The sequence below is a fragment of the Schistocerca americana genome, chromosome 11 (genome assembly GCF_021461395.2).
Source record: "Schistocerca americana isolate TAMUIC-IGC-003095 chromosome 11, iqSchAmer2.1, whole genome shotgun sequence".
Taxonomy (NCBI): domain Eukaryota; kingdom Metazoa; phylum Arthropoda; class Insecta; order Orthoptera; family Acrididae; genus Schistocerca; species Schistocerca americana.
Window position 1 is genome coordinate 141,491,832 of NC_060129.1, and position 21,893 is coordinate 141,513,724.

Here is a 21,893-nt window from a genome sequence, read left to right on the forward strand (position 1 = left end):
TAACACAGCTGGAAAACAGGTATCAAATGAAATAAGCAATTACGCAAACCAAAGCATAAAAATATCATTCAATAGTCATGTGACATTTCATAAGTTAGTAGAAATTCTCTCAACTCTCATAGAAAGACGCTTGTCGTAATCAGGTGTGCAGATGTAAAAATATTTCTCGTCATTTCATTAGGCATTTCAGTAAATATCATAACGAGCTCGACAGTATGCTTTCAACAATAAAATGTCAATAGCGAGGATAATGGCCTCCCCTTTTTTTTTCTACCTGTGCTTCCGGAAAGGCACACCCTAATGGCTTGTTCTCCAGGTGTCTGACACAGTGGTGTGCCAACGACGCACGTGCAGGTGGTCACTTAACTTTCTTACGGAAATATTTACGACAGCAGTTTCCGCTACAGTGACAGTCTCATATAAAAATTTCACAGGTCGAGAATTTACGTTGCAAATGTGTAGAAACAAAATCCTATGAATATAACAGTGTCCAAAAAAAATTTTCGCCGGCATTGTGATACATTCACGCATTTACACACATTTCATAACTCTTAAAGTACGATTCTTGGTTTCCAACATCCTGTTTCACAAGTCAAGAGTCCCTAACTTCTATTCATTATTCATATACATATAAACACGTAATCACATTCCTCATATATGGTAGCATCATCTTATTGACATAAACATACCTCAACAGCATAATACACATCGTCGTCGTAAAAATAACATCATAACACCTCAGTCAAATCTCAAAAAGGTCGTAGCTTTCTGCAATAATTTCAAACCATAAAAAATATTCTCTGCTCATTTCAATAGTGTCATCTGCCTCAAACGTACTTTAAAAATCATGATCTCATACCAAATACATCATTCAAAGCTCTCATAGTATCACAATGGTTCCGAAAAAATATGAGCATTTCACAAAGTACAGACAAAATACAATTTCATAAGTGTGAAGTTATCCAACTGTGTAATTGCGTAAACATCTGTCACTGATGTAATAAAAAAAGTTTATCTCTCAGTTACATGATCAGATAGCTGTGTAATTTGTGTGTTAGAGAAATATGGTACCGATGTGTAAAGTTGTATAAGCAAATACCATATTAGCTAGGGTTCCTTGTGGTTGCCACACACATGGTACACAAAGTAGGCGTGTACCCCCCTGAGGATTAATGTAATTATACCCTCAGGTGTTACAGATTACAGCAATGGAATGAAATGTATCACTGAAAACCTTTGTATCATTGTACTTCAAATATCTTTAAAAATAAATGTTTTAAGTACAAAATTAATCACTCAAATGCGTGTCCTGTAGCGCTAAATGTGCATCTTGTTGTAAGATAATCTCTGTGGAGGTGTCGTGGTTATTTTCCTCCGAAAGCTAAGTTCTGCAGAAGCCAATGTACTTACCTCATGATAAACAAAAGTGAAATGCTTTGCGTAGAGATATCTTAGTTATTACGCTTATTGTTGTGATGATGAAAGTACTGTGCTGTAACGTATTGTTGTGCTATGGAAAAGGCTGTCTCCTTGTAGCTATACCACAAAAGTTACTAATAAAACATGTTTTGATTTCCAGAAGAATTCAGAAAAACTGTGCAGATATAAAACAGATACACCGCAAAAGCAACATTGTAAATTGTCACTCATTAGTAGCGTCGTGATAAAACCGTGTAGTTGTGACTTAAACTAACCACTGTGTCGTCTGGTATCTCACAGAAAGTACATTAAACCCAGAATGTATTTTCAAGTAAACCAAAATGTTGCATTAAAATCTCATTAGCAGTACCAGTATGTGTCCTAAGTATGTAAGCCTAATAGTCGTTACGTAATCGTGCAACTAACAAGCAAGAATGTACAAATACAACACTGTGTCGTCTGTTCACTATAACAATGCATTCGTAATTTCTGTTTAAAAATGTTCCCTAGGTTCTAGACTGGATATTTAACTTCAAACATTGTTGCATGTTAACAGTTTCTTAAGTCTGACAAAGCATACTGGAAATGTGAAGTGAAAAGTTTTATGGCAAAGACAAAGTTAAAAAGCAGATTATCTTTCAATAAACGGTTTTACATGTGAAATATGGTGTAAACCTTTACTCTTCCTAGTACGCAGAGTTTCAACTTCAACGCAATTATCATGTTTTATACGTCAGTAAGGAATGCTAAAATTTTTCTCAAGGTTAGCGTCTTATGTTATTTTTCTCGGAGCCAGCGGGCGCACGCGGCTGCCTGCTGCGCGAGTCATTGTCTGTCTCTTTGTTGGCGCGCGTTGTTATTGGAATTAGGAGACCTAACTTCTACAAATTTACCTTGCCCAGAGGGCCCAGCGCTGTTTAAATCCCGCCAGTTCTGATGAAATTCAGGTCTGCCGTTATGATTATATCGTCTGTCGTCATGTCGGTAGATTCCGTAGTTTCTTCCTTGTTGGTGACGTGGTGGAGAATTTCTCCCGGAATCGTAACTGCGCGCTGGTCCGTTGCGTCTAAAGTTATTCTGTCTCCCTTGATAGTATTTATTTTGGTTCCCATATTGTCTGTTTATCTTATTGTCTCTGTGATAGTCATTACCACGGAGAGGTGATCTTTCCCTGTAGTTATTACTACTCTGCCAACGGTTGTCATACGGGTGGTGTCTGTTTTGGTCACGATTTGTGTTGTGAGAATAGCCTTGTCATGTCAAGTTATTACTTCTTTCATCGCGGAATTGCGACGGATGTGACCTGTAATTGTTGTGTTCCTGGTTTCGCGTTCCGCGATTGTCAGTGTCAATTTCTAATTCTTTTAAGAGTCCCTGAAATGCTTCAATGTCGTCTTTGCAACGTCCTGCCAAAATAATATGTCGTAAATGTTCAGGCAGTTTGATTAAGCAAATGCGGATGAGTTCTGAGGGGCTGTATGGGTTTGAAAGATACTGATTCTTATGCAACATGTCTTCAAAATATTTCACGAGACTGGAGAATTCAGATTGTTCGAAATGTTTCATCATTATGATGCCATGTTTTACTCGGTCTTGTGTAGCTTGAGACCAATATGCTGAGAGGAAGGCATGGTAAAACTCTCCTTCACTGTGGCAATCGTGAATTACCGATCGCATTCTTACAGCTGGTTCATTCTCCAAGTAGCCACACATAAATTCTAATCTGTGTTCTAACGACCAGTTGGGAGGAAAACAATGCGAGAATTGATGGAGCCATGCTTGTGGATGAATGTCGTTGGCAGAATTCTTAAATGTTTTGAATTTACGTGTAGTAATGAACAGCTTATAGTCAAAATCATCATGTCGGCGAGTCGCATATTGGTCATTGTTAGGTCGTGTCGGCCGTTCCATCTCAAAATTCGGTGCACATTGCCAATTTCTTTCATAACTTCCGAAATGCCCTGTGTTATTATTTTGTGGCTTTTCCGTATTTCTAAGTTCCTCTTCCCGTGTTGGAGCGCGAGAGTCCTCTGAAATATGTAATTCTTGTGTTACCTGTGTCAGCTGATCTTGTACTTCCCGGATTTCTCTTTTATACTGTGTATTGATTTGATTTTGATTCTGTTTGAATTTTCTAATTTGTTCATACTCTTCTGTGTCAGTGAAGGCTACAGGTCTTGTGTCATTCAGATCATCATCTACCTTTGTAAATAAGTTAGTGACCTGATCCGAAAGTTCGGCTACTTTCTCCTATAGTGAACACATTTCCTCAGTGTGTTTTTCTGAACCAAGTTTCAGAGTGTCCATTTGTGTTGAAATCGAATCTACTGTGTCCTTTAAGTTTTCCTGAGTTTTTGCAAGTTGCATAACTGAATCGGTAGATGCAACTGAGTCAATTTTAGCCCACAAGGTCTCATGATTTTCATGAACAATGGTTTGCAGTTCTTTTATGGCTGCTTCGTGATTCTGTAATGCATTTTCATGCCGCGAAAAAATAGGTTGAAAATGCCTACAAATTTGTGTTTTTGCGTCATTGCAGGCTTTTTGACATTTCGATTCAATGTTATGTAACTCAGTAGTTAAATCTTCACGTGTTTGTTCAAGTGTTTGTTCCAATGAGTCTAACTTTTTAAGATTTTGTTCCACTGTGTCTAACTTTTGAAGCTTTTGCTGTGTTTGTCTCTGATTTTGTTCCATTGTGTCTAACTTTTGAAGCTTTTGCTGTGTTTGTCTCTGATTTTGTTCCATTGTGTCTAACTGTTGCTGTGTTTGTCTCTGATGTTGTTCCATTGTGTCTAACTTTTTAAGATTTTGTTCCACTGTGTCTAACTTTTTAAGATTTTGTCCCATTTGTCTCTGATTTTGTTCCATTTGTTGCATTAATTGCAATAATAATGTATTAGTGTCTGGAATCTGTTTCTCTACGCTTTTCGGCAGTGCATTTGCACCGGCAACATTCACATTTTGACAAGCAGAAAATGTGTCTTGACTTATTTGAGAAAACGGTGATGACCCAAAACCTGAATCTACAGTATTTGCGAAATTGTGTCCTGTCATTTCGGATTCCTGAGGCGAGCTGTTGCCAACCGATCGATCGATAATGCTTCCCTGTTCACTACCTGTTTCACTGTCTACAACATTGTTTGCAGCCCGCTCCATTTCCCTATGCACGATTACCAAAAATTACTACTTTGAACATCAGTTAATTCATTACTCGGTGGCGCTAACACACTGCTTTCATTTTCACTGTCATTTCTCAGTTTACTTTGGAGCCTAGTATTACGTTTTTCACACGCCATTATTGTCACAATATTTCACACGATAACACAGAAAAACACAATTTGAAGATCAAAAATAAGAGAACACATTAACATAGCACTGAAAATAATATCTAGTTAATTGCAGCTGCGAAATACTTGGTGCAAATCTACATGCATGCCACAACTGTTTTACTGTACAACAATGAAAGACTGCAACTACAAAGGAGATTTTCTCTACAATTACGCGCTAGCAATAAACAATAGCTACACTAATTACACAAACTACAAGAAAAAATCAGAAGATTCCAGTGAGGTATCCTCGGCTAAGGGTCGACATATGAAACGTCCCCATTGAACAATTCTACATGACTGTGCTTAAACTGACACACAATATTTTGTTAGCGCAACGCAATCTGACTTTCAAAATTCCCTACAAAAGAATGGCCCTGACTAACATTAAACTATACCTTTCACAAATCACTTACCTCACAAAAATCTTCGCTGCTCAAGCTACTGCAATACAGCGAGCGCCACTACTGCCAGCTAAATAAAAGATTCAAACTACTGAAGGCACTAACTACTGATAGGGATAGTTAGCAAATGAAAGATATTAATAGAGAACAAACAATGTATTTACCTTGATATCATCATATATAAATATAGCAGTTCATGACAAATTACAAAACTCCGCCATCTCTCTCCCGACATCCACCACTGCTGGCGGCTCACCTCCAACTGCGCAACGCTACGCGCTGTTCACAGCCAGCTGCCTAACACTACAATGGCGAGTATTACAACAATGCAAAGCAGACACAGACTGCCCACAGCACAGCCAGTGATTTTCATACAGAGGTGGCGTTACCAATAAAAAAACCTAAACAGCCTACTTACAACATTTGTCTTCAGAGAGTGGTAGTTGGATAGCTCTATTGCTCATCTACCGGAATGCTGCCATTTTGTGGGGTGTGGGGTGACAAGAGGAGGATTGTAATATGTGTTGTGGTAGGCTGCCAATAAATTTCAAACTGATGTCTGTTATTCTTTATTCTAATGGTAAGGTCTAAGAAATTTATACTGTCATGTGTTAGGTGTCCAACTGTGAATTTGATGTTTTCATGGGAGTTGTTGAATAACTGGTTCAACTCACTGATGTCATCTTTTGTGCCATTGATTGAAATGATGGTAGTAGTAAATGATATTTTTGAGGAAGTGGTGATTGGAATACAGGATTTTGTCTTCTGAGTTACTTATAAATATTTCAGCTAGCACCGAGCGAGGTGGCGCAGTGGTTAGCACACTGGACTCGCATTCGGGAGGACGACGGTTCAATCCCGTCTCCGGCCGTCCTGATTTAGGTTTTCCGTGATTTCCCTAAATCGTTTCAGGCAAATGCCGGTATGGTTCCTTTGAAAGGGCACGGCCGATTTCCTTCCCAATCCTTCCCTAACCCGAGCTTGCGCTCCGTCTCTAATGACCTCGTTGTCGACGGGACGTTAAACACTAACCACCACCACCACCTTCAGCTAGCAATCCGGAAAGATATGAGCCCATTCCCAGACCATCTGTTTCCTTGTAGATTTTTATTGTTACATTTAAAATAGTGGTGTGAAAGTGTGAATTCAAGTAATTCCATTAGTTCAGTAATGTGAATTGAAGGGATTTTTTTATGCTTTTGTAGGTTGGCATTGATTATCTGTAGTGTGGGATCTATTGGCACAGAAGAATAAACGTTTTGTATGTCGAATGAGGCAAATGTGGCTCCATCAGGTACTTGTATGTTTTTGACATATTGTGTGAATTCTGTTGTGTTTTTAAGTGTCCTCTAATTATTGAATGTGTATGCTTCTTTGAGAATTTTGAAGAGCATTTTGTTTGAGTTTGTATGTTGGGCTTTTCTTACAGGTCACCTAGGCCTGATGGGGGTAACATTTTTGTGTATCTTTGGTTGTAATCTAGGGCAAGGTGCTTGTTGGCTTGTTGTTACAATGTTTCTTGCCTCTTGGATGGTGAATAGAAAGTTGATGCTGTTTGAAATGTGTTTAATCTCTTTTTGTATTCTGGCTGTTAGATCTTTACGTATTTTGGTTATGTTGTTGGTTTCGAAGAAGTCTAAAGTTTTTTCTACGTATGTTGCTCTGTTCATTACAAAATTGGTGTTAGCCGTGTCACCATCGTCTGACCATCTCCTTGAAGGAGACTGTAATTCTCACTCTGCAGCGGAGTATGCGCTGATGTGAAATTTCCTGGCAGATTAAAACTGTGTGCCCGACCGAGACTCGAACTCGGGACCTTTGCCTTTCGCGGGCAAGTGCTCTACCATCTGAGCTACCGAAGCACGACTCACGCCCGGTACTCACAGTTTTACTTCTGCCAGTACCTCGTCTCCTACATCCCAAACTTTACAGAAGCTCTCCTGCGAACCTTGCAGAACTAGCACTCCTGAAAGAAAGGATACTGCGGAGACATGGCTTAGCCACAGCCTGGGGGATGTTTCCAGAACGAGATTTTCACTCTGCAGCGGAGTGTGCGAAGATATAAAACTTCCTGGAAGACTAAAACTGAGTGCCGGACCGAGACTCGAACTCAGGACCATTGCCTTTCGCGAGTAGAGCACGTGCCCGCGAAACGCAAAGGTCCCTAGTTCGAGTCTCGGTCCTACTCACAGTTTTCATCTGCCAGGAAGTTTCAGACTTGAAGCTGTTGACACCAAGTAAGTCACCAGGTCCGGATGGAATCCGCATCCGGTTTTTCAGAAAACTTACCTAGCTTGCATTTATCGCGAATATCTCAGCCAGTGCAAAGTCCCCAGCGACTGGAAGACAGCGCAGCTGCCTCCTGTGTATAAGAAAGGCAAAAGAACGGACCAGAAAAATTACAGACCAATATCCCTAACAACGATTTGCTACAAAATCCATGAAACATATTCTCAGTTCGAATGCAATAATTTTTTTTTCAGACCGAGAATATTATGTCCACGAATCAGCACGCCTTTAGAAAGCATCAGTCGTGTGAAACCCACATGATGTATCGCAAACTATGGATGAAGGGCGACAGGTAGATTCCATGTTTCTAGATTTCCGGAAAGCATTTGACACGGTGCCCCATTGCAGGCTGCTAACGAAGATATCTACTAATGAAGATAAGCGTGTGGCCCGAAGGCTCCTTAAATAATAAATGGCTCTGAGCACTATGGGACTCAACTGATGAGGTCGTTAGTCCCCTAGAACTTAGAACTAGTTAAACCTAACTAACCTAAGGACATCACAAACATCCATGCCCGAGGCAGGATTCGAACCTGCGACCGTAGCGGTCTTGCGGTTCCAGACTGCAGCGCCTCTAACCGCACGGCCACTTCGGCCGGCCCTTAAATAATAGAACCCCGTATGTTGTCCTTGAGGGAAAATGTTGATCAGAGTCAAGGATAACGTTAGGAGTGCCTCAGAAAAGTGTGACAGGACCGCTGTTGCTCTCTGTATACATACACTACTGGCCATTAAAAGTGCTACACCACGAAGGTGACGTGCTACAGACGCGAAATTTAACCGACAGGAAGAAGATGCTGTGATATGCAAATGATTAGCTTTTCAGAGCATTCACACAAGGTTGGTGACACCTACAACGTGCTGACATGAGGAAAGATTCCAACCGATTTCTCATACACAAACAGCAGTTGACCAGCGTTGCCTGGTGAAACGTTGTTGTGATGGCTCGTGTAAGGAGGAGAAATGCTTACTATCACGTTTCCGACTTCATACAGGTCGCCTATCGCGATTGCGTTGGTCGAGATCCAATGACTGTTAGTCGAAGATGGAATCGGTGGGTTCAGGAGGGTAATATGGAACGCCGTGCTGGATCCCAACGGCCTCGTATCATTGGCGATCGAGATAACGGGCATCTTACCCGCATGGCTGCAACGGACCGTGCAGCCATTTCTCAATCCCCGAGTCAACAGATGGGGACGTTCGCAAGACAACAACCATCTGCACCAACAGTTCGACGACGTTTGCAGCAGCACGGACTATCAGCTCGCAGACCGTGGCTGCGGTTACTCTTGCCGCTGCATAACAAACAGGAGCGCCTGCGATGGTGTACTCGACGACGAACCTGGGTGCACGAATGGCAAAACGTGTTTTTTTCGAATGGCTCCAGGTTCTGTTTACAGCATCGTGATGGTCGCATCCGTGTTTCGCGACATCGCGGTGAACGCACATTGGAAGCGTGTATTCCTCATCGCCATACTGGCGTATCACCAAGCGTAGTGGTATGGGGTGCCATCGGTTACACGTCTCGGTCACCTCTTGTTCGCACTGACGGCTCTTTGAACAGTGGACGTTACATTTCAAATGTGTTACGACCCGTGGCTCTACCCTTCATTCGATCCCTACGAAACCCTACATTTCAGCAGGATAATGCACGACCGCATGTTACAGGTCCTGTACGGGCCTATCTGGATACAGAAAATGTTCGACTGCTGCCCAGGCCAGCACATTCTCCTGATCTCTCACCAATTGAAAACGACTGGTCAATGGTGGCCGAGCAACTGGCTCGTCGCAATACGCCAGTCACTACTCTTGATGTGGTATCGTGTTGAAGCGGCATGGGCAGCTGTACCTGTACACGCCATCCAAGCTCTGTTTGACTCAATGCCCAGGCATATCAAGGCCATTATTACAGCCAGAGGCGGTTGTTCTGGGTACTGATTTCTCAGGATCTATGCACCCACATTGCGTGAAAATGTAATCACATGTGAGTTCTAGTATAACATATTTGTCCAATGAATACCCGTTAATCATCTGCATTTCTTCTTGGTGTAGCAATTTTAATGGCCAGAAGTGTAAATGGTCTGGAGGACAGGGTGGGCAGCAGTCTGCGGTTGTTTGTTGATGATGCTGTGATGCATGGAAAGTGTGGTCGTCCAGTGACTGTAGGAAGATCCAAGATGGCTTGAGAAATTTTTGTGTGTGTGTGTGTGTGATGAGTGGCAGCTGGCTCTAAGATTAGAAAAAATATAAGTTAATGTGGATGAGTAGGAAAAATAAACACGAAATTTCAGCTAATGCCTTATTAGCGAGCTGCATGACACAGTTATATCAATTAAAAATCCAACGCGTAACGTTGCAAAGCGATATGAAATGGAATAAATATGTAGCAGGGAAGACGAATGCAGAGCATGGGAGAATTTTAGGAAATTGCGGTTTGTCTGTAAATGAGACCGCATATAGAAGACTAGTTAGGCCCCCTCTTGAGGATTATTCTAGTGTCTCGAATCTGCGACAGGTCAGATTAAAGGAAGACGTCTTAGCGGGCTGCTAGACTTGTTGCCTGTGGATTCCGACAGCACGCAACTGTTACGGAGATGCTTCGGGAACTCAAATGGAAATCCCTGTAGAGAAGGCGACGTTCTTTTCGAGAAACACTGTTGAGAAAAATTACAGAACCGGCATTTGAAACTGACTGCCGAACGATTCTACTGTCGCCAACATCCAATGCGTGTAAGGACCAGATAAGGTAAGAGAAGAAGGGCATTCTACGGAGACATACAGAGTCGTTTATCCCTCGCTCTATTTCCGAGTGGAACAGGAAACGAAATGAGATGTACAGGGTAGCCTCCGCCACGCACCGTACTGTGGTTGCAGTATATGTATGTACACACATCAAAACAGTTTTGCATCCCCTCGGTTGTGAATGTTCCGGAACTATAAAGAAAATTGGAATGAGGGTCAACAAAAACATCATTTCTCTCCTTTTTATTGCTCATGAAAACCACAAATAGCATGTTGTACCACCATACATCGAGAACTTCAGAGGTGGGGACTCCAACCTTCCCTCGATATGTTGGCAAAAATACTTGTTCAAAACCGGTGGTAGGCAGAAAACATCTACCGAGATTGTCCTAAATGCTTTCTCCGAAAATTATTTCGAGCAGTTAGTCCACGAGCCCACGCGAATTGTAAATGGTTGCGAAAACACACTTGACCTCTTAGCCACAAACAATCCAGAGCTAATAGAGAACATCATGACTGATACAGGGATTAGTGATCACAAGGTCGTTGTAGCTAGGCTCAATACCGTTTCTTCCAAATCCACCAGAAACAAACGCAAAATAATTTTATTTAAAAAAGCGGATAAAGTGTCACTAGAAGCCTTCCTGAGAGACAATCTCCATTCCTTCCGAACTGACTATGCAAATGTAGACGAGATGTGGCTCAAATTCAAAGATATAGTAGCAACAGCAATTGAGAGATTCATACCTCATAAATTGGTAAGAGATGGAACTGATCCCCCGTGGTACACAAAACAGGTCCGAACGCTGTTGCAGAGGCAACGCAAAAAGCATGCGAAGTTCAGAAGAAGGCGAAATCCCGACGATTGGCTAAAATTTACAGACGCGCGAAATTTGGCACGGACTTCAATGCGAGATGCCTTTAATAGGTTCCACAACGAAACATTGTCTCGAAATTTGGTAGAAAATCCGAAGAAATTCTGGTTGTATGTAAAGTACACAAGCGGCAAGACGCAGTCAATACCTTCGCTGCGCAGTGCCGATGGTACTGTTACCGACGACTGTGCCGCTAAAGAGGAGTTATTGAACGCAGTTTTCCGAAATTCCTTCACCAGGGAAGACGAATGGAATATTCCAGAACTTGAAACACGAACAGCTGCTAGCAAGAGTTTCTTAGAAGTACATACCTTAGGGGTTGCGAAGCAACTCAAATCGCTTGATACGGGCAAGTCTTCAGCTCCAGATTGTATACCGATTAGGTTACTTTCAGATTACGCTGATACAATAGCTCCCTACTTAGCAATCATACACAACCGCTCGCTCACCGATAGATCTGTACCTGCAGATTGGAAAATTGCGCAGGTCGCACCAGTGTTTAATAAGGGTAGTAGGAGTAAACCATCTAACTACAGACCTATATCACTTGCAGTAGGGTTTTGGAGCATATACTGTATTCAAACATTATGAATCACCTCGAAGGGAACGATCTATTGATACGTAATCAGCATGGTTTCAGAAAACATCGTTCTTGTGCAACGCAGCTAGCTCTTTATTCGCACGAAGTAATGACCGCTATCGACAGGGGATCTCAGGTTGATTCCGTGTTTCTAGATTTCCGGAAAGCTTTTGACACCGTTCCTCACAAGCGACTTCTAATCAAGCTGCGGGCCTATGGGGTATCGTCTCAGTTGTGCGACTGGATTCGTGATTTCCTGTCAGGAAGGTCGCAGTTCGTAGTAATAGACGGCAAATCATCGAGTAAAACTGAAATGATATCATGTGTTCCCCAGGGAAGCGTCCTGGGACCTCTGCTGTTCCTGATCTATATAAATGACCTGGGTGACAAATCTAAGCAGTTCTCTTAGGTTGTTCGCAGATGATGCTGTAATTTACCGTCTATTAAGGTCATCCGAAGACCAGTATCAGTTGCAAAGCGATTTAGAAAAGATTGCTGTACGGTGTGACAGGTGGCAGTTGACGCTAAATAACGAAAAGTGTGAGGTGATCCACACGAGTTCCAAAAGAAATCCGTTGGAATTCGATTGCTCGATAAATAGTACAATTCTCAAGGCTGTCAATTCAACTAAGTACCTGGGTGTTAAAATTACGAACAACTTCAGTTGGAAAGACCACATAGATAATATTGTGGGGAAGGCGAGCCAAAGGTTGCGTTTCATTGGCAGGACACTTAGAAGATGCAACAAGTCCACTAAAGAGACAGCTTACACTACACTCGTTCGTCCTCTGTTAGAATATTGCTCCGCGGTGTGGGATCCTTACCAGGTAGGATTGACGACATCGAAAGGGTGCAAAAGGAGGGCATATCGTTTTGTATTATCACGTAATAGGGGAGAGAGTGTGGCAGATATGATACGCGAGGTGGGATGGAAGTCATTACAGCAAAGACGTTTTTCGTCGCGGCGAGATCTATTTACGAAATTTCAGTCGCCAACTTTCTCTTCCGAATGCGAAAATATTTTGTTGAGCCCAACCTACATAGGTAGGAATGATCATCAAAATAAAATAAGAGAAATCAAAGCTCGAACAGCAAGGTTTAGGCGTTCGTTTTTCCCCCGCTGTTAAATGTGAATTGCAGAGTAGTCATGTAGATGTAAATGTAGATGTACCTCTAACACCCAGTAGCACGTCCTCTTGCATTGATGCATACCTGTATTCGTGGTGGCATACTAGCCACAAGCTCATCTTGGCACTCCTCAACGGCGATTCGACGTAGATCACTCAGAGAGGTTGGTGGGTCACGTCGTCCATAAATAGCTCTTTTCAATCCATATCAGGCATGTTCGATAGGGTTCATGTCTGGAGAATATGCTGGCCACTCTAGTCGAGCGATGTCGTCATCCTGAAGGAAGTCATTCACAAGATGTGCACGATGGGGGGTGCGAATTGTCGTCCCTGAAGAGGAATGCCTCGCCAGTACGCTGCCGATATGGTTGCACTATCGGTCGGAGGATGGCATTCACGTATCGTACAGCCGTTACGGCACCTTCCACGATCACCAGCGGCGTACATCGGCCCCAGATAATGGCGCCGCAAAACATCAGGGAAACATCCACCATGCTGCACTCGCTGGACAGTGTGTCTAAAGCATTGAGTCTGAACGGGTTACCTTCAACACGTCTCTGATGAATGTCGGGTTGAAGGCATATGTGACACTCATCGGTGAAGAGAATGTCATGCCAATCCTGAGCGGTCCATTCGGCATGTTGTTCGGCCAATCTATCGTGATTGCAAAGACGAACCTCGCCATGGACGTCGGGAGTGAACTTGCGCGCCATGCAGCCTATTGCGCACAGTTTGAGTCGTAACACGACGTCTTGTGACTGCACGAAAAGCATTATTCAACATGGTGGCGTTGCTGTCAGGGTTCCCCCCGAGCCATAATCCGTAGGTAGCAATCATACACTGTAGTAGTAGCCCCTGAGCGGTCTGAGAGAGGCGTGTCATCAACAGTTCCTGTCTCTCTATATCTCCTCGATGTCCGAACAACATCGGTTTGGTTCACTCTGAGACGCCTGGACACTTCCCTTGTTGAGAGCCCTTCCTGGCACAAAGTAACAATGCGGACGCGATCGAACCGCGGTATTGCCTTCTAGGCATGTACCTCCTTCCTTGGGGAATGACTGGAACTGATCGGCTGTCGGATCCCCTCCGTCTAATAGGCGCTGCTCATGCATGGTTGTTTACATCTTTCGGCGAGTTTCGTGTAATTTCTGAACAGTCAGAGGGACTTTGTCTGTCATAAAATATCACAGGTCAACGTCTATCTTCAGGAGTTTTGGGGACTGGTGTGATCCAAAGCTCTTTTTGATGTATGTAGATGTAGGTAAAGAATGGGATACGTCAGTTTGTCAGAAAAAAAGCAGAGTATGATTTACAGTGATTTTCCATCTACAGCAGAGTGGAAGCTGGTATGAAACTTCCTGGCAGATTTAAACCGTGTGGGAGTGGAGCCTGCGAGATGAGGTGCTTACTGGCGGTAGAGAGGCCGTGAGGGCGGCCGTGAGTCGCAGTTGGACAGCTCACTCGGTAGAGCTAGTGTACCGAAAAGCCAGACTCCCTGGTTCCAGGTCCTGTCTGGCACAGAGTTTTAATCTGCCACGATGTTTCAGCGGAGTATGAAGAACCGCAAGGCCTTCATGAAATGTATGAAGCTCCAACTGGATGCAGTAGCAGGACGCTATAGCCAAACAAACGGCGCAGCTATTCTTTGATTACCGCGGAGGGCGCTGATTGGTTGAGTGGGCAGTTCGCCCGCAAGAGGGGAGCTCGTATCGATTGGCTGCGCGCTAATAGCCTAATTGGTGCTCGAGCGGCCATTGCGGTGTGACGTAATTGGTGCTCAGGTGGCTGCCACTGGAGAACATTACCACCGGAGCACCCAGCCACCCGGCATGCTACGACCTCCACTCAACCGCTCGAAAGAACTCGCTTAAATTGCGTCCAACCTACAGATTTTCAATTCGTTATAACAGAAAATAAGTTTAGTGGCGTCGATTGTTTGCGTTCGGTAAGGGCGTTTATTACAACTCTGTTCACAGGAAAGTTTCCTCACTGTGCTACGAAAAGGATTTGTGAGCCATTGTTCCAGATGCCCTTGTTGTTGTGGTCTTCAGTCCAGAGACTCGTTTAATGCAGCTCTCCATTGCTACTCTATCCTGTGCAAGCTTCTTCATCTTCCAGTACGTACTGCAGCCTACATCCTTCTGAATCTGCTTAGTGTATTCATCTCTTGGTCTCCCTCTACGATTTTTACGCTCCACGCTGCCCTCCAATACCAAATTGGTGATCCCTTGATGATGTCTCAGAACATGTCCTATCAACCGATCCCTTCTTCTAGTCAAGTTGCGCCACAAACTCCTCTTCTCCCTAATTCTATTCAGTACCTCCTCGTTAGTTATGTGATCCACCCATCTAAACTTCAGCATTCTTCTGTAGCACCACATTTCGAAAGCTTCTACTCTCTTATTGTCTAAACCAATTATCCCCCACGTTTCACTTCCATTTGAAGCCATTTATGGACTTGTGTTCCCAAACAACGGTGTAATTTCTATGGATGACAGAGAGCTCTGTCACTGGGCCACAGTTGTTCGCAACTTGTTTGAAGAACATTCTGGATTGTTCGAGCGAATGATTGGACCTCCCAGGTCACCTGACATAAATCCCATCGATCATATATGGAACAATCGGAAGTTCAGTTCGGGCACGAAATCCTCCACCATGAACACATCCGCATGGACGGCTATAGAGTAGGCCTGGCTCAATGTTTCTTCAGAGGACTTTCAAGGACTTGTTGAGCCCATGCCACGTCGAATTTCTGTACGACACTGGGCAGGAGGAGGTCCGATACGATATTAGGAGGTATCCTGTGACCTTTGTCTTTTCGGTGTATTGACTTAGCACCGGCCTATGACACCATACGTCTACATAAGCCGGCCGGACTGACAGAGCGGTTCTAGGCGCTACAGTCTGGAACCGCTACGGTCGCAGGTTCGAATTCTGCCTCGGGCATGGATGTGTGTGATGTCCTTAGGTTAGTTAGGTTTAATTAGTTCTAAGTTCTATGCGACTGATGAGCTCAGATGTTAAGTCCCGTAGAGCCATTTGAACAATTTTGAACGCCGGTAAATGCCAAGCGACGCCTCGCTTGGCGTAAGGAGCGTAAACATTGGACGATTGAACAGTGGAAAAACGTCGTGGAATGACGAATCACGGTACACAGTGTGGCGATCCGATGGCAGGGTGTGGGTATGGTGAATGCCCGGTGAACGTCATCTGCCAGGGTGTGTAGTGCCAACAGTAAAATTCGGAGGCTGTCGTGTTATGATGTGGTCGTGTTTTTCATGGAGGGGGCTTTGTACCCCTTGTTGTTTTGCGTGGCTCTATCACAGCACAGGCCTACATTGATGTTTTAAGCACCTTCTTGCTTCCTACTGTTGAAGAGCAACTCAGGCGATTGCATATTTCAACACGATCGAGCACCTGTTCATAATGCACGGCCTGTGGCGGAGTGGTTGCACGACAACGACATCCCCGTAATGGACTGGCCTGCACAGAGTCCTGACCTGAATCAGATAGAACACATGGATGTTTTGGAACGCCGACTTCGTGCCAGACCTCACCGACCGACATCGATACCTCTCCTCAGTGCAGCACTCCGTGAAGATTGGGCTGACATTGCCCAACAAACCTTCCTGCACGTGGTTGAACTTATGTCTGAGAGAGTGAAAGCTGACATGAAGGCTATGGGTGGGCCAACACGATACTGAATTCCAGCATTACCGATGGAGGGCAACTTCTAAGTCATTTTCAGACTGGTGTCCGGATACTTTTGATCACATAGTGTATAAGCGAAAAAGGGAAAAATTCTATAACGCTGATGACTTGACAACACCCACACAATCTAAGGCAGTATTCCTAGATTTTGGGAAATTGTTTGACACGGTGTGCCGCTGCACCCTTTAAAGAAGGTACGACTGTATGGAATGGGTTCACAGATGTGTGAGCGGCTCGAAGATTTCTTAAACAATAGAATCAACTTCGTGCTCTTCGACGGCCAGTGTTCATCAGAGACAAGGGTATCGTCAGGAATGTCCCAGGGAAGTGTGATAGGACCGCTGGTGTTCTCTATATACATAAATGATCTGACAGACAGGGTGGGCAGCAAACTGCGGTTGTTTGCTGATGATGCCGTGGCGTAGGGTAAGGTGACGAAGTTGAGTGACTGTAGGAGGGTACAAGACGACAGACAAAATTTCCTGTTAGTCTGATGATTGGCAGGAAGCCCTAAATATGGAAAAATGTAAGTTGATGCGTTGTTGTTGTTGTGACCTTCAGTTCAAATGGTTCAAATGGCTCTGAGCACTATGGGACTCAACATCTTAGGTCATAAGTCCCCTAGAACTTAGAACTACTTAAACCTAACTAACCTAAGGACATCACACACACCCATGCCCGAGGCAGGATTCGAACCTGCGACCGCAGCAGTCCCGCGGTTCCGGACTGCAGCGCCAGAACCGCACGGCCACCGCGGCCGGCTGATCTTCAGTCCTGAGACTGGTTTGACGCAGCTCTCCATGCTACTCTATCCTGTGCAAGCTTCTTCATCTCCCAGTACCTACTGCAGCCTACATCCATTTGAATCTGCGTGGTGTATTCACTTCTTGGTCTCCCTCTACGATTTTTACCCTCCACGCTGCCCTCCAATGCTAAATTTACGATCCCTTGGTGCCTCAGAACATGTCCTACCAACAGGTCCCTTCTTCTAGTCAAGTTGTGCCACAAACTCCTCTTCTCCCCAATTCTATTCAATACCTCCTCATTAGTTATGTGATCTACCCATTTAATCTTCAGCATTCTTCTATAGCACCACATTTCGAAAGCTTCTATTCTCTTCTTGTCCAAACTAGTTATCGTCCATATTTCACTTCCATACATGGATACACTCCATACAAATACTTTCAGAAACGACTTCCTGACACTTAAATCAATACTCGATGTTAACAAATTTCTTCAGAAATGCTTTCCTTGATGCGTATGAGTAGGAAAAACAAATCCGTAATGTTGGGATACAGCATTACTAGTGCCCTGCTTGACACAGTAAGGTCGTTTAAATATCCGGGCGTAGCGTTGCAAAGCGGTATGAGGTTGGACGAGCATGTGAGAATTATGGTAGGGAAGGCGAATGGTCGACTTCGGTTGATTGGGAGAATTTTGGGGAAATATGGCTCACTTGTAAAGGAGGCAGCATATAGGACGCCGTTGCGACCTATTTTTGGGTACTGTTAGAGAGGTTGGCGTCAGTACCACTTGGGATTACAAGAAGACATCGTCACATTTCAGAGGCGGGCTGCTCGATTTGTTTCTGGTAGGTTCGAACAACGCGTGAGTGTTACGGAGATACTTCGGGAACTCAAATGCGAATCCCTGGAGGGAAGGGACGTTCTTTTCGAGAAACGCTACTGAGAAAATTTAGGGAACCGTCATTTGAAGGTGATTGGCGAACGATTCTACTGCTACCAACATACACTGTGCGTAAGGACCGCGAAGGTAGGATACGAGAAACGCTACGGTTGCAGGTTCGAATACTGCCTCGGGAATGGATGTGTGTGATGTCCTTAGGTTGGTTAGGTTTAATTAGTGATGACTGACAACCTCAGCTGCCGACAGGTGTTGTTGATATACCTCTATGTGGACAGCTGAAAATGTGTGCCCCGACCGGGACTCGAACCCGGGATCTGCTGCTTACATGGCAGACGCTCTATCCATCTTTTTTTTTTATCTCATTTTGTTCGCTTTTGTTCGTTGCTTCTGCTCGGGGCGGACGTCGTAAGACATCCGTTGAAGTTCGGTTGTTGATCGATTAACTCAGTTTTTTATTACAGAGGGCAGCTAACCCTCTGACCGAACACGCTGAGCTACCGTGCCGGCAAAACCATCCACAGACTGTCCGGCTCGCCGGACCTAGACACAAATCCGCCGACGGATTCGTGCCGGGGACCAGGCGCTCCTTCCCACTTCGGAAAGCCGTGAGTTAGACCGCTCGGCTAACCGGGCGGGCCTTCTATCTGAGCCACCGAGGACACAGATGAATAGCGCGACTGCAGGGACTTATCCCTTTCACGCTTCCCGTGGGACTCACATTCCCAACTGTCCACAATTCTACGTAAGTATTGTCCCGGTCGGGGCACACATTTTCAGCTGTCCACATCGAGGTATATCAACAACACCTGTCGGCAGCTGAGGTTGTCAGTTAGTCATTATTTATTCCAGGGAAAAGCTGCACGGTCATCAACAGTAACTGTTCTTTCGAGAACAAGTTACTGTCTTCGTATATATAGCTTTAATTAGTTCCAAGTTCTAGGGGACTGATGACCTCAGAAGTTAACTCGCATAGTGCTCACAGCCGTTTGAACCATTTTTGATACGAGAAAATAGGGCTCATGCAGTCAGAGGCATATAGATAGTCGTTTTTCCCTCGCTCTGATTGCGACTGGAACAGGAAAGGAAATGACTAGCAGTGGTACTGGGTACCGTCCAGTGTGCAGCGTACTGTCTACTGCGAAGCATCTATGTACATGTAAATGTAGATGCAGATATAGGTGTAGGGACTGCGAGCAAGGCGAGCGAATACTCACTAGGAACCTATATACGATAAATACACTATGTGATCAAAGGTATCCGGACACCTGGCTGAAAATGACTTAAAAGTTCGTGGCGCCCTCCGTCTTTAATACTGGAATTCAGTATGGTGTTGGCGCACCGTTAGCCTTGATGACAGCTTCCATTCTCGCAGGTATACATTCAGTCAGGTGCTGGAAGGTTTCTTGGGGAATGAGAGCCCATTCTTCAAGAAGTGCTGCACTGAGGAGAGGTATCGATATCGGTCGGTGAGGCCTGGTAAAGTCGGCGTTCCAAAACATCCCAAAGTTGTTCTATAGGATAGGTTCACGAGTCTGTGCAGGCCAGTCCATTGCAGGGATGTTATCGTCGTGTAACCACTCCGCCACAGGCCGTGCATTATGAACAGGTGCTCGATCGTGTTGGAAGATGGAATCGCCATCCGCCAATTGCTCTTCAACAGTGGGAAGCAAGAAGGTGCTTAAAACATCAATGTAGGCCTGTGCTGTGGTAGTGCCACGCAAAACAAGGAGTGAAAGCCCCCTCCATGGCAAGGTCCTGAGTTCGATTCTCGGTCCGGCACAAAGTTCTAATCTGCCAGGAAGTTTCATCCCCATGACTATCGTTTGTCAGTCTATATCGACAGATAAATTATATTCATGGCCATACATTAAAGCATGTTCCATCTTCTTATCACACAGAGCCAGCATCGAGTTTTATGCTAGAAATAGTGATAATCTGATAATGAACGTGAAAAAGTTCGAAAACTGGTTCGTGGGATAATAAATAACTATTCAGAAAACTGACTGGTTGCAGTTTGATGGATCTACATTCAATTAAGTCACCAGTTCTAAAATACGAGGCCTGTTCAGAAAGTAAGCTCCGATTGATTGCCAAATTGAAACCACAGTGAACATCAGAAATGTTTTACTTGTAACAATTAGCTACACCTTTCAGCTACTTCTCTACGTAGTCGCCGTTCTGACTTAGACTTTTGTCATAGCGTTGTACCAACTTTTCAATAGCCTCATCATAGAAGGCAGCCGCCAGTGCTTTCCGCCAATTCTCCACGCTGGCCTACACCTCGTTGTCTGTGTCAAAATGTTGTCTTCAAAGACAGCGGTTCATGTGACCAGAGATGAAACTCAGGGGGAGACAATTGCGGACTGTATTGTGGGTGATCTAACATTTCCATTTGAAAACGATGCAGGAGCATCTTCATTGCCCCTGCAGAATGCGGCTGAGAATTGTCTTGAAGAAGAAACAGCACGACAGTTATGTAATGTTAGCTGCATAGCTCCAGGCGAAATTTCTCACCAGGCCCTCGTACTTGGCGGCAGACACTATTTTCTAGACATCTTTACGCACTCACTGCGAGCTCAGAAATGAGAAGAGCGACGTGATGCTAACTGGGGTTATACTAGAGACACTATCCAACACATCTGTGCAAAGCTTTATCGGATTTTCATAGTCGTTTCCATTTCGCGACCGATCGGAGCTTACTTTCTGAACGCCCCTCGCATCCATAATGGATAAGCTTAGTCCATTGAGGTTGTTTAATATCATTTTAAACCTCGCCATAAGCTCCAGCATTCTTTAAGAATTTGCTTTAAACAAACTGGTACGTGCGATACTGCTGCCTGCGACACGTCAGACATTACTGCTTCCAATTCATCCACGTGCCGCGATTTTCTCTCATGAGCCTTGTAACCTCCCCACAAAAATTTAAATGATATTATTTTAAATGCAAATGGTCATTGAGCTAAGTGTAACCTCCCAGAGAAATTTTGAAACACAATAATTGAATGTTAACTAGAATACAACTTAATGTAACCTCCCAGCAAATAAATTTAAAGACAATGACAATTAAATGTAAAAATCGCAATCTGACTCAAAGTGTAAGCTCTCACGAAAATAATGAAAAACAATTCAATGCTAATGAGACTTCAGTGACAATGTAAACTCAATTAAACCGAAATATCGGTCTTTGGCCCTGTGCAAAAACAATCATAATTAATTTCTTACCTCATTGAAACTGCATGTCAAATTTCTGCTCTTATTGTTGGCCACGGCTTGGAGGAAATGCATTGCAAGTAATATATATATATATATATATATATATATATATATATATATATATATTTATTTATTTATTTATTTATTTATTTAAATTTAACTGAAACTTTTCTTTAAAGGAAATGGAAGGAAATCATTCGTTCAATTAAATAGTTCTTTTGTTAAAAATATTGCTTTGAAATCAAAATTATTATTGGGGCACTTGTTGCACAAATTAGTTACAGTTAATTTACATTATTAGCTGAGCGCATGAAAAATAATATACCTCATCCTGAATCTTGACCAGAGTGCCATGTCGACGCCCGCCGAGTCCTCACACACAACTGCACTGGGCTGCTACTACCGACAGACTGCCCTGCTCACAGACTGCCCACTGACAGACTGCTCGCAACTGTACTGCACGACTACTACTGACAGAGTACTGCTCGCAACTCTCGCGCGGTCAAGCGCAGACTAGCCACGATAAATGGCTCTCTGGTCAGAGACTCTGCAATGCC